General features: G+C 40.9%; 1 protein-coding gene across 3 annotated transcripts in view; it reads left to right on the forward strand.

Moving 5' to 3' along the window:
- The first annotated feature begins 349 nt into the window (after positions 1-349).
- thrb (thyroid hormone receptor beta) overlaps positions 350-13,981 on the forward strand; it is a 40,394-nt gene continuing 26,762 nt past the window's right edge. The window contains exons 1-2 of one of the 3 annotated variants that reach the window (XM_047018695.1): positions 350-677; positions 1,533-1,699. The gene's annotated coding sequence lies outside the window, so the exon portion shown is untranslated. The remainder of the gene's footprint in view (positions 678-1,532; positions 1,700-13,981) is intronic. The other 2 variants (XM_047018697.1, XM_047018696.1) reach the window with 2 other exon arrangements.

Genomic DNA, 13,981 nt, shown 5'->3' on the forward strand with positions numbered 1-13,981 from the left:
AAGTGCTTGGACTAATAGTTGGGTGGAATGCTCAGACAGGTATCTCCTGATTTTCCGGATGTTGTAGAGGGTGAATATACATGACCGGGAGACCGCAGCAATGTGGGATGTAAGGGAAAGCTTGTCATCCATGGTCACCCCGAGGTTCCTGGCAGAGGATGAAGGGGTCACTGTCGCAGATCCCTGGGTGATTACATTAATTATTACACAATTATTATTAATTTTTGTAATAAATCTTGGGTGAGGCCCTTACATCTCTGTGGTCCCTGTGCCTCCCTATACCTGCCCCCCCCCAACCCCCACCCACCCACCGCAGGGCTGCGGAGGCGTTACTTAAGCGTGTCTTGCTGCTTTCGTATGTAAAACTCCATGCTTTGACAAAGGCAGTCACAACTAATTCACAAATAGGCCTACGCATTCTATTTCAAAGGCTCTCTGATTCCCCACTGCGATCAATACAGGGGCTGCAGTTCTGTGTTTTTTCGAATCCATGTTGAAGTTTTTGCTCTCAGACTTGATCGCATTACCGCTGGTTGGGTCATTTCAGGACAGTGCACGCGTTGCATCCAGAATCTCCCCAGCTCCGAGGACCAAGCTGAGTAAATTCAACTGAAGACGGAATGCATTGACATTGTGTGAGAAAATAACATTTGCGGACAAACTGCGTGGCCTATGTGGTATGTTGCCTTTTCTAATTTGAAACGTGTGATAAAAGCACGCACGAACACTTGCAGTCACCAACATGACGACGTATCAAGTCGACACTGACAGCAATTTACAAGTCTATGAGGAATAGTAATCTACTGCTACTGTCTTTCTCAACTTTCTCACTGTTGTTGGTTGTCATGAATTCATAAAACGCGAGCATACGTGGACACAATATTTTTGAGTCATTTTAGGGCTTAAACTAGATATCGGATTTGTGTAGGCTACATTAGGCTGTCTGGTTGAATTGTTACTTCATACCTATAGGTATGCTATCCACATTGTATGGATATAGGTTACAGTAATCATTCAGTGTCAGCCAAATATTTAAAAGCGCTTAGGCTTTTTACTACGTCAATATTTAAGACTCGAAAATGTAGGCTATTTAGAATGCGTGTACACCTATTGAGACAGGCTACACCACATCTGAAACAAAAAAGAATAGACAATCTCAAATTCCATGCCAGGCAGGCTGGATGCATGACATGTCTGGTCAAGTATTTACATTATAAGCGGTGCATCCATGGAAATGGAAGCGGGAGTATTATGTGCATTGAGAGAATGTTCCCTAAGACAGCTGTCCGTTGAACAATAGTGAAAATGGGAGAAATTTGCCTAAGTTACCTTGTAAACGCTAACATACCACTGCTGGTTTTGGATGAATGTTGTAGGCTACACATTGAAACCAATTGAAGCCATGATAACAACAACACAAATCGGTTGTAGGCTATACTGTACGATTTTAACAATTAGTGCCAAGAAATGTACTGTCCCTCGTGTGTTGCCGTAGATTGAATGTCTAATGTATCAGAATTTTCCGCGATCAGATTCTGCCGTTCTGGTGGGGGTATCTGAGGTCAATGCCTGCCTGCCTGCCTGCCTGCCTGCCTGCCTGCCTGCCTGCATGCCTGCCTGCCTGCTCAACGATGCCTTGTGAAAATTGAAGTCAATGTTTGCAATAATGTGGAAACACTACTGCAACTGATCTGATATTGTAAGTAAACAGAGTATTAGAAAACATTTTTGTCGCTGTATAATTTACAAACGTAAAAACTTTACCATCTTGCTGCAAAAAAAACTGTTTTAAAGCTTGGCTGTTTGCATTTTAGATAGCTGTTGATTCCGTAAATGACTCATGTTGTTTTTCTTTCGAAATAATAACTGTTTGGTACAGTATCATGACTTATATTTAGCTCAGTAGTTGCAGTCGTTGCCACAGAACACATGCAGCCACAATCGTGTGTGCCACGAAACCATAGAGGAACATGAACATTGATTGTCAGTATAGCCTATGTTTATGCAATGATTACACCAGTCACGTTCTGTGATGTGATTTATAAAATGTTGTTGGACACTACTTGACGTATTGATTTCCATGACATTTTATGAGTAGACTATATTCCGTAATCTGTGTTTTCGATTCCCGAGGTGGAGCCTGATCGTTGGTTACTGAGGTTGCGATTAGCCTGTTCTGTTATCCCACATTCCATCAACATTTCCACATTTCAACATTTTAAAGGCAGGGTAGGCAATGTTGTTGAGAAGCACTTTTTGTCATATTCGCCAACAGTACCTTCACGTCTTCATAGCAACCAATATATGTAAAGGTTTGATGGTAATTTGAAATCATTCCGACATCTGTGGGCGTTGCCTACTGTAATAAACAAGACCAATTAATTAGTATGGTGGCCCTGAAGTGCATATCCCAACAGCAAATAGAAAAACGCATTAGCAAATCATAAAACACAACAGCAAATATGAAAACACTTCAACAAATCATAAAGCACAACGGCAAATAGGAAAACAAAACCCCAAATAGGAAAACACAACAGCAAATAGGAAAACACAACAACAAATCATGATATGCCCTACCTTTTCCGTAAGAAGTTAATGTCATTGTGCTTTATGATTTAATGTTGTGTTTTCCTATTTGGCGTTTTGTTTTCCTATTTGGCGTTTTGTTTTCCAATTTGCTGTTGTGCTTTATGATTTGTTGTTGTGTTTTCCTATTTACTGTTGTGTTTTCCTATTTGGCGTTTTGTTTTCCTATTTGCCGTTGTGCTTTATGATTTGTTGAAGTGTTTTCATATTTGCGGTTGTGTTTTATGATTTGCTAATGCGTTTTTCTATTTGCTGGTGGTTTTGAAAAGAGGGGGTTGTATTATTTGTGTCAAATAGAAGCTAAAATAGCTAGCTTTTCAAAACTTCCTTACCCTGCCTTTAAGAAGGCATACACTACTGTTTATGTTTGTTTTAATCTTTGGGGTCAAATATAGGCCATATTTCTATGAATCCCAATAGTGTGCAGTAGGCTACTGTAAGACAACGAAATAGGACAAAATGCTAAATATTTGATAACTTAATGTTGAGACAATGCATCAGTGTAAAACTTTGATTAGGTGGACCTACAGTGTTCAACACTCTATTATGGTTCATTACTCAAATTACTAACTCAAATCTTAAGATGTAACTTACTATCTCAATGCAATAATGCGAATATCCAATTATAGTTCCATAAAACAAAGTAGATTTTATCTTGATTCATTTGTATCTTTAGAATTCCTTTGAAATTCACAAAAATTGCACTGACACAATGGTTTTATTCATAATAGTAAGATGGTTTAGATCAAGGGTAAATTCCAGACAGGAATCTCATTAGGAAATATGTCCTCTATTTAACTCTTGCGTTTCAACATAATATTATTGTATACAGCATACTGTAAGAGAGGAACAATGTTTCACACATAAGCCTAAAGGGATTTTCCCAAATTCTAATGCTTTACCAACAATTTGCCTCCCAATTGAGTTAAATTTGTTTTGGGTAGGCCACTGGGAAGGGTTAACAGTACTACTTGCCTGATCGCAATTATTATTCTTAAAATACCTTTACAGAGGGAGGACCTATGATATATATATTTTTGGTATACATACTAAATGGTATTAAATCAGTTGGTGTGATCTACTTTGACTAAAAATGATGTACGTTGTTAATATTGTAGCTTGGAACCTCATATTTAGCCAACGACTCAGCTTAGAACAGTGGTCTCGGACTGTGTACAGGCTGCTTAAATATTTATTTAGCAGACACTTTCATCCAAAAGTGTACAAGCACTCAACCCATAAGTCACACAGTGATGCAGGAGTGGAACTTTCAGAGGTTGTGGGACTCGAGCCCACAACATATTGTACACTGCGCTGCACTGCAAAATATAACAATTTCCTTGGGCTAAGCGGCATTACAATACAGTGCACTGTGGGATAACCCTTTATCTGAGCCACCCAGGAGACGCCTTATGAAACTCTAAAGATTAAAGAAAATTTGAGTTTAATTAGTTAATTCAGTCAACATCGTCAGACTTTTTATGAGGCCCGGTGTAGTAAGCTTGCCTGAGGTACTTATCAAACCTTGCCCTTTCAAACTGCGTGCATTGTGTCAATAGTCAGTTCAGTTTATGCTTCAGTGAAAAAAATCTATAAGGAAACATTCATCTTTATGACTATGACTAAAGGGTGGAGGATTATTGGATGATTTATGTTTAAATGCAGTTTTTGTGGGTTGTCACTTGTTTAAGGTCTGGCGTAGTGGAGACCTGGTCCCTAGAAGCAGACAATAATAGGCTGTCTGTTTCTTTTACATTCTGATTGTGCCCAGTTGTGGGGATGAAAGGAAGGGTTTGCAGGAGATGTTCATTTTCCTGTGAATTAATTTGTGCTTTTTCTGCTCCAGGCTATATTATAAAATATATATATATAATTTACAAACCCAAAGAGTCCTTTTATTTCCCTGTGGATTGTTTTTCTGTGAATCACATGTTTCCTCAAGCAGCTGGCTTTCCCATTAAGCAAAGTAAAATAGGGATAACAGTTCAGAGTTAAAATGATTCTACTAGTTTGAAGTTAAGAGTTAAGAGTTTTGCCAAATAATTATGCTTATTTAGATCTATCAAAGTAAAAATAACAAACTGCATTTACCATTGGTTCGGGCAAACATACTGTGTGGGAAGGAAAATAATTACTCTCTAGGCCTATGCTAAACCCCTTGCAGTATTGCAGGAACCCATACTCACTCAATGGGTGCCCTTTACAAACTAGTCAATGTCTAATGTTTGGATATCTGTCAATGATCTCTACATTTTGATCAACCAGGTCAGTTACAGAGTATCACTACAGTCTTTATAAGTCTGTCACAAACACACAGTTCATATTTGTTGATGACGTTAAACCATGTTCTAAAATGGATGGATTGCCAGTGAAAGAAGGAGTTGATGTGTCACCTTTCTGGTCAAGACTAACCCTGGTTGTTTTTTGAGACCAGCAGCATGTTAACCTTTGCCCTTTTAAATTGTTGCAAAGCAACAAGTCCATATAGAAACTCTTAAGGCCCCTACTCTTATTAAGATGCATACAGTTTATATTATGTGTTCTGATGGTTAGCCTGAAAACAATGAACATTTTGCTCTGGCAGATTGGTCTGGCCACCCTCCCATTCAAAATTGTTTCCCTCTGTCATGAAAAGTGCTAGAACAATCACAATCATTTAAATTATGTGGGGTGGGTTTTGATGCGATGACTGTACAGAGGAGTGTCATAAGAGGGATTTAGTAAAGGAATTTAAGATGAACAAGATATGATCTTGAGCAGATTTGTAGTTGTGTCATATTGTTACTTCCTCACTAAGAAGACTACAGTACAGCAGCATTGGATATTGAAGGGTTTAAGATAAACCACTTTGCTGTTTTTGTTTAGGCCCTATGTGAAGATAAGTCATGTGGCCTTTGCATTGCATATCTTAACACATTTTTAAAGAGGCTTGTATTATTCATGAAGTAGCCGATTCATTAGTATTGGGGAAAAACATGGTTAACTCCTGCCATAATTGTATTAATTGTCCATTTCAGCAGAATTAAGACCTATTAGAAATGTAGTGTTTGTTGACTGTTTTTTAAAACATGCCTGTAGGGGTATTTAAAAAACATTTTGGGCAGAAAGCAAGCATGTTGTTACAGGTTGGATCTCTTTGGCATGTGAAGATGAATCCACAGAATAGCCCAGAAGACTGTTCTGTCTTCTCTCTGTGAAAGGAGTTTGGATGACATGCAACAAGCTTTGGTTTGGCAAAATATGATGCTAAAAGAACTGATGTTTGTGTTGTAAAGAAGAACGGCAATTGGACAATTGGATAAATGAACGGGGGATATGGACACATCTCTGTTTGTGTTCATTCCAGAACTAAAGGGCAGCTTCTTAGAAGTCACATCTACCCAACTGAAACAAAATAATTTGCAGTCCTTTAACCCAACTGATAGCTGAACCTGTGTTCACAGAAGCTTGTTCTGTTGGGTTTAAAATATGTTTCAAGCCCATGCCTGAAAAAAGGCAGAGATTAAGTACATTTAGCGAAACTAAGACACAACCTTTCAAAACTAAATTCTTCTTGTGTAAACAAAAAGCATAAAGGCAATTTTTCTGCTGTAAAACTGCTGAAAACAAAACTGATTACTCATTCTTCTTCTCGTCTGTCTGTTTACTGTCCTCATCCATTCTACTTGCCCTGTTTGGAGTTTTGCAGTTCAATATTCTGTTGAAATCCTAAACCCCACGCTTCATTGAGTCAGAGCCATAGCTCATCTGATCATAGACCGGTGCACCACAGGATTCTCAAAGTTGTCTGGCCAGCTAGGTATGCACCACGCAGCTGTCAGAAACAACTGCTCAGCACACTTGTTCTCACATTCACATTTTGCAAGTGTAGCTCCCTACTTCGCCAATGTTCAATGTTGGAAGGAACTTCAGCAACATTTGGCTGTGCGCTCTATGAGATGAATGTATTGTTTGTCCCCAGTTCGAACATTTGTACTTTGGGAAACTTTTATAGACGTAATGCTTTCCAGATAGAGTTTAATACCTTCAAGTGCTTGTAACTGAAGTAATCAAAGTTTACCTTTTCCGACCTGAGGAGTATAACTGAAAATGTTACTTGCAACAGTGCCTACGACATGTTTAGCTTTAAATGATTTGTGTGGCTGTGTAGAATGCTTGGATATTACATTATTTAATTAATGTAGGACAGGCTTCCATTTGACAGTCTGTGTTTTCTAAAATACTAATCTGCTGTTTTCCATACAGTCCCACACTCTTGCTTAGAAGGAAGACATTCAGCTCTTTTTTCTCTCTGTATCTAGCCTCTGTCTTACTCTATCTTTCTCTACTCATTTTCCTTCTCAGTTTTTTTGCATAAAGCGCAAAGGATTGGTGTAATATCATATTAGAAATTTCTCTGAAATGAAAACAAAAGACTGTTTTGAAACAGATTTATTACAGTAACGTAGGACTTTGGAGACATTTGCAAACTGGCAGCATGCTGCTCTCCATTTAAAAGTCTCCATCAGTCTTTCACAGCTTTCACATTTTCAGACACACCATGACTGATGTATGGGAAGATGAAAAAAGGTTTTGTGTTGAAATAGAGATATACTCTCATCCCAACTAGACTGGAGGCCCAGGGACTCCAGAGGCTTGTTTACCCAGAAGTTTGTTGCAGTCTCCCAGGGAGAAAGCAATGTTTGTGTGTCTGTAGATAGAAGGCCACATCAAGCTAATTTAATTTGCGTAGAATCCGAGCAATTCAATGATAAACCCAGATCTGATGAAAATGGCTCAGATGAAAACATGTTTTTGTTCGAAGCACAAGGGGTTCGAGTGAAGCTTTTGGTGCCTCTGGCTCTTTTCCCAAACCCAAGCTTAAACTGTGTCCCTTGTGAGATTTTAAGACTGAGCACAAGCAGATATTAATATTTAGGTCTTCAGCTAATCTTTTTGAAAAGAAAGTTTTGAACCCGTCCCGTAGTAGACGCTTTAGAGCCGACCCCATTGTGATGTGAATGTCTATTGTTTTTCCGTTCGTTGGAAAATAAAACATATGTCAGACATTACAGCAGAAGCTAGTGCTGTTGGAGAAACAGCTTTTTGAGAGAACCTGTTAAGAGTTATCTTAAATTGCTGCACAGCAATCATTGAAACATCAGCTTTGTGGGTTGCTGAAGTCTTCATTTAAACACAACACCGGAATCACCTCATCTGCACGGGGATAATGACAGTTAGGCCTTGTAGTCCTGATAGATGATCAGAGCAGTCCAGATCAGAAGACAATGACAATGCAGAGATGTCATTTGAATTTGCATGATTAATGGATTCTGCTTTGCGTACTGTCCTTGTTAGAGGCCATAAATATCCCCAGTATTTGCAAAATGTACATTTACGTCCACATACAGTACAGGAACGAAGACCCATTTGTGACAAAAGAAGTTCTGTTTTTTGTCCGCTCCCTCTTTTAATTTTCACCTGAGCCTGTTGAACGGCAGCTGTTTTGGGTAGATGTTTGGCATTATTGTTGACAAGAGAGTTGGTAGGGCACCTAACTCCTCATTTGATCTGAATTTGTTGGTCTAAAGACATCTCTGTTCTTTAGGAGAGTCTGATAGTGGCTCTATAATTAATGCACCTCCTCCTTTTGTACTCCCAGCTCTAGTTGCAAAGGTCACAACAAACGGCAGGTTAAAATTTCTATTAGCTGCTGTTTGTCAATCCTTAACTGTACAGCTGCAGTTTAACAATGCCATGTAAACAGATAAGCGTACTAATTTGACTGAACATTCTGAAGTTCAATGTAATTGTTCTAGGTTCTAGACGACCCCTTTAGCTCTTGTTTGCACAGCTATCAAAGTTCAATGTTCCCAGAAATAATTAAACCTACATGTTTTGACAAGACTTGCAGTTGTGCAAGTTTTTAGGCATTATGTGCACTACCTTGAATAAGCAAAGCAACATGTTTGTCAACATAATCAGATCCAACATCACCAGAGCCAAGCCTAGGACTCCATGACATTACAGAAGAAGTACACAGCCTTCCTCTGTTGAAGGATGTGAATGCCTTACCATCAATTTTAGCAACACCAATCTCTCATTATCACTCATAGACAAAAGGTTGCAGGCCATTGGCCTGCCCCAAGAATACCTACATAAAACTACAACTGCATGGCTGTATGTGTTCCAGGCTTCAGACAGGGACCCCGGCGTGGTGGTGGTACAGACAGACTAATGCTACCTGCGAGGGGCTTAACAGCACACAGAGGCTGCTGTTGCGCTGTGTTTACTGGAAGAAGGGAAGAGGGGACAAGGCTGAATTATTCATGAAGAGAGAGAGAAGGAGCTGTAAAAGACTTCATCTTCAGTTTTCTCCCCCTGCATTTCTATGGTGCACTTTTAGTGGGAGGTCAGTGAGGGTAAAGGAGCTATGATTGCCTCTGTTAAAATCAGATGAGAAAGAAGATCCGCAAAAATAAACAAATGAAATAACTTTGTACTAGATTTGTAAAAGTGGCACTGAATTTTGGCGTATCATTGCAAAAGGCTACTAAGACACATTGTACTGTAGTAATGATATGGTATTCCTAAACAGTGAGAACAGTTTTTTGGAATAAAATGTTTCAGTCAGGTTAAAATAGCCTGCGATAGTATTTAGTTGGAGGCTGCCACAAAAGGAAAGGTCTCTGAGCATTCAGGTGTTCTGTGTTGGGTGGGCTGTTATCGGGAACATAGTGTCTGGCATTTTCACTTTTGGGACATTATAAATCTTGCTTATATCAGTGTGACATTTGTATACCAGTGTGCTGAGGGGGTCCTTGGATTGAGTGGTTGCTGTAGTTACCCTAGCTGGCATCATGCCTTCACCTTTAAGAAAGGCTTGCAGCCCCTGGTTGGCGGTGGGTCACATTACGTAAGAGCCTGGCTGATCGTCCCAAAGCATTGTGGCCCCTGCCCTGTCCTCCTGCCAACATGCACTGAACGTTTCATCACCTCCTGCTTCACAGGGCCCTCTGTACATAGCTATGTTTGCATAACACTATCTCGCTCTCAATTTCTCTCTCAATTCAAGTTTATTTGTCATGTGTACAGGATACACAAGTATACAAGTACAATGAAAAGCTTTGTGCCGCTGAGCTACCTACAACAGTGCAGTTATAACAATAAAAGATAAGATAATAATGCACTGTTGTAGGTACATTGGTCAGTGAGCATTGCTCACTGAACAATGTAATGAAACAGTGAGGGTAGGCTGTTTCCAGGTGGTTATAATAAGTGCAAATGTGCAAAAAGTCTATGCTGGGCAGTGCAGTACTCAGACTGTAAAGTCGTGATGTGCAGGAAGGAGGTGGGGGGTAGTTATCTGTTGAGGAGCCTGATGGCCTGGAAATAGAAGATAGAACTCTCGTAGTCGATTTGTTCGGGAGCTAATGCTGCGGTACCGCTTGCCAGATGGTAGCACTGTGAACAGTTCGTGGTTGGGGTCGCCGATGATCTTCGTGGCCTTTGACAGGCACCGCCTGGTGTAGATGTCTTGTAGGGAGGGAAGTTCACTTCCTGTGATGCGCTGCGCTGACCGTACCACCTCCAAAGTGCTTTGCGGTTCAGCTCAGTGCAGTTTCCATACCGGGCAGTGATGCAACCAGTCAGGACGCTTTCTATGGTGCTGCTGTAGAAGGATTTTAGAATGCGGGGACTCGGTTGAACTTCCTCAGTTGCCTGAGGTGGAAGAATCTTCCTGAAATCCACGATCAGCTCCTTGGTTTTGCTGACATTGAGGGAAAGGTTGTTCTCCTGGCACCAGTGTGTCAGGGTGTTAACCTCCCCTCTGTAAGCTGTCTCGTTGTCACTGGAGTCGTCAGCAAACTTGATGACCATGTTGTTGGAGTGTTGCGTGACCATGCAGTCGTGGGTGTAAAGGGAGTACAGGAGGGGACTCAGCACACAGCCTTGTGGGACCCCCGTATTCAGAGTCAATGTGGTAGAGTTGGTGTTGCCTGTCGCACTCACACACAGTCCCCACTTCTACATCTTTCTCTTAATCGCGGCCTCTCTCTCTCTATCTCTCTCTCTCTCTCTCTCTCTCTCTCTCTCTCTCTCTCTTAGACGAACGCTGACCATCTGCTGTGCTCTCTGTAATATTACCTCAGCAATTTCTGTCTGTCTCTCTATCCTCTCTATCCCTCTCTATTCCTCTCCTTTTTGCTCTCAATAGTGGAATGATCTGAAATAGCTGCTTCTCTACCATGTTTTTGTGCGCAACCGTTCTGTTTTTAACCCCCCCCCCCCCACCCCGGGTCCTGAAATCCAGACGGACTGGCCCACACAAAAGGATTACTGGTCCTGTGAGTCTACTCAGAATGCATTTTGAAGGGCCTTCTTTCCTGTGTGACCGAATGTGTCTGGGTTTATGACAGACAATCGGCCTAGGTTTTTTTTCCTAAACCACGGGACTGGGGATTGGTCGTTTTGAAAGTAATTATTTTGAAACTAATTATTTTTGATCATTTAACTCAAGGGGTTGCTCCAAACACACCATTCATTTGAATCAGGTATGTTGGAGCAGGGAAACATCTGAAACATGCAGGGCAGGGAGACCCGAGGACCAGGATTGGGAACCCCTGATTTATCTCATGTTGGCTATTTAACTTGAATGGTATTAGTACGTAACAGCATAAGTCTTCTACCTTTTTTTAAGATTAAAGATTACAACTTTTTCAGACAGATGAATGTGTAGTCCTGGCTTCCAGACACAACAGCGTTGAACATTTTAGGAGAATTATACAGATTGTCTAGAATGACATGTCATGACAGCTGATTATTTGTTTTTCTCTTATCTGTTAATGAAGTCCTCAGGCAGGCATGCTCTACTACGGCTATGTTAAAGCACTCCACTACTTAGTAGTCTTATCCAAAATGGGTTCTAATGTTTCAATGCCTCAATACTTTCTAAACCAATTAGAAAATGCAATAAAGCCATTTAGGTCAATTTACAGTTTCTACTGGGATTAACCAATACATTGTGTATTGCCACAATTTTGTTTTAAAGTCACCTGTACTTGAGTTCTTTTAAATCCTGAGATTACATTGTCAGTTCAAGAATTGGACAGCTCAATCTTAATAATATTGACCTTCGAAATGTCACAATACCCAGTGTGTATGTAATAAATGTAGTCACTGAGGCAGTAGTTTTCTCTGACTCTTGTGGTGGGCCTCAAGGGGTAGAGACAGCCAGAGGCCAGGAAATGAATGTACTGGCAAGAGATATTAGTGGTTATTAACTGTGGTCACCCAGATTTCCTCTCAGGTGCACTCTTGCATTCAGCAATTTTATAAGCACGAGTAGCATCTTCCCAAGAGTGGGTACAGGTACCGCACAGAAAAGCAACACAGGAAAAGCATCCCTGTCTTGACACAGAGGCCGCCTTCTAGTTCTCGAGCTGTGCATGCAGCTCTAGCTTTGCCGCCCTGGTCTAGGTTCATGCTAGCCTGGCTTCCAGCCCAATTTAGCCCCGCCCACAAAAACATTTGGTCGGGAAGTTGGGTCTGGAAGGGCTCGTATTGGGGACAAACTATATAAAACCAGGAGCTGGGCGGATCAATGAAATGGTCAGGGCGGGCTTTATACGATGATGGACAGATGATAAACAGTAACGTAATCACCCACGTCACGAAAGAGCGCTTGGGTTGAATTCGTTCTCAACAAACAACATATTACGTTGCTCTGATTGGTTGTAGGTCTATCCAATTGAGCGAAGAGGCATTTGTTTTACGAGTTCGGTTGAAACACGCTCCATAGTCACAGCCCAACGGAGAGTTATCAGTGTCATATTCTGACTAGAATTATGAGTATGACAATGTCAGACTAGGTTCATGCAGACAGTGCTCCCACCTGAATGAGCACACCACAGGCTTCTATGTCTCACAGAAGGAAGGAAAGAGAGGGAGAGGGGCAGAGCACAGGGAACATGGGACATCAGCAGGCCCAACAACATGAGGCATCACAGCACAGTGTGTCCTGGCTAGCGGAAAGTACCAATTGGGCCAGATGAAACAGAACCCTGTCCGCTTCGCTGCTGTTGTGGAAGCATTCTGCTCTCTTCCTGTATGGCATGGCCTAGATTCACCAAATTGGATGCACTCACTTAGACTAACTGCATGTTATTTTTAAGGTCGCCTTTTTTAAACATTACATAGTTTTGAGCGATCGCTGAATTACAAACATTTATAGAGATTTTCTTTGGGTTCCTCCGGGAGGGGTTAGGACTCATTATTTTTGAGGTTGCAGTCTCCGCCTGCGCTCTTCCGCAGGGACAGAACAGCACAGGGGGGAAATGACAGGCTGCTGATTATCCTCACATATATTCTCAGTCTCATTGAACTGCATTAGAAGTTGCTCCGCACCAGAAAAGCTCCTTGTAAATTCTGACCCTGAGATGTCTCTGAAGACACCCTAACCCTGAACCATGATGGCAAACCCCCAGTAGGAGACTGCCTGGGTGCATGCCTTGTTTGCACAATATTGATACATGTTTGTATATCTGGGGCCAGTAAAGGTTTACTGACTGCACATGTTCAACAAGTAAGAAGTGTTGTAGGATTAAATTATTACCGGTGCGGTAGTAATATGGGATTACATCTGAGATGTGGGTAAAGGTAAGTCTACATGATCTGAAACATAAGCTCCTTAGTTAAATAAACGATAAAAGGAACTAGGGTTGCAGTGCTGGCTGTGGAGGACTCTCAGTGGACAGGGAACATGTTCCTGATGTTAAAGGAACGTTTATTTAGATTCCTGTCCAGCTATGGTTGTACTCTGATTCGGCCTGTTTGAGATCACTGGAGTGGAATGTCAACAGTGACCCTGCTGGTCATTTCACATGTGATAATTGTTTGATTCTCCTTGTGTTTGCTTTGGAGAAAGGGGACTGGAAAATACTCAGCACAGATACTTGGAGTCTTCTCTGACCTTGCAGTGTTCTCTGACCTGCAGGGTATTGGGAAAACAACTGTGATCCTCAGTTTGATTATAGCAAGTAAGACTGTTATACATTTGATACAGTTTATCAAATGTATAATATAATATGTGCCTGTTATCATACGTATGGTTGAAATTAAAGCATGAATGAGAGCAAAACAAACAGTTTTTTGACACATCTAGGCTCCAATTTAGGCTAGCATTGCACAATTTTCTTTATTAAACACACATTGTTCTAGATTTGAGTAGAAAAAAAACCTCATCCACAAACTCCCCCCTCTTTTTTTCTTGTGCTGGCCAGTGCCAAGGGTCTCCAAAACAAACACTAGGAAAAAAGTGTAGATTGTGGATACAGTACATGGAAAAAAAACATTTTTGCGTTTCCCCCAAAAATGTGTGCTGTTCCAAAAGTTAGATTACCTTCAAGCACAAGAG

Source organism: Hypomesus transpacificus, chromosome 4 (genome assembly GCF_021917145.1).
Source record: "Hypomesus transpacificus isolate Combined female chromosome 4, fHypTra1, whole genome shotgun sequence".
NCBI classification, from domain to species: Eukaryota; Metazoa; Chordata; class Actinopteri; order Osmeriformes; family Osmeridae; genus Hypomesus; species Hypomesus transpacificus.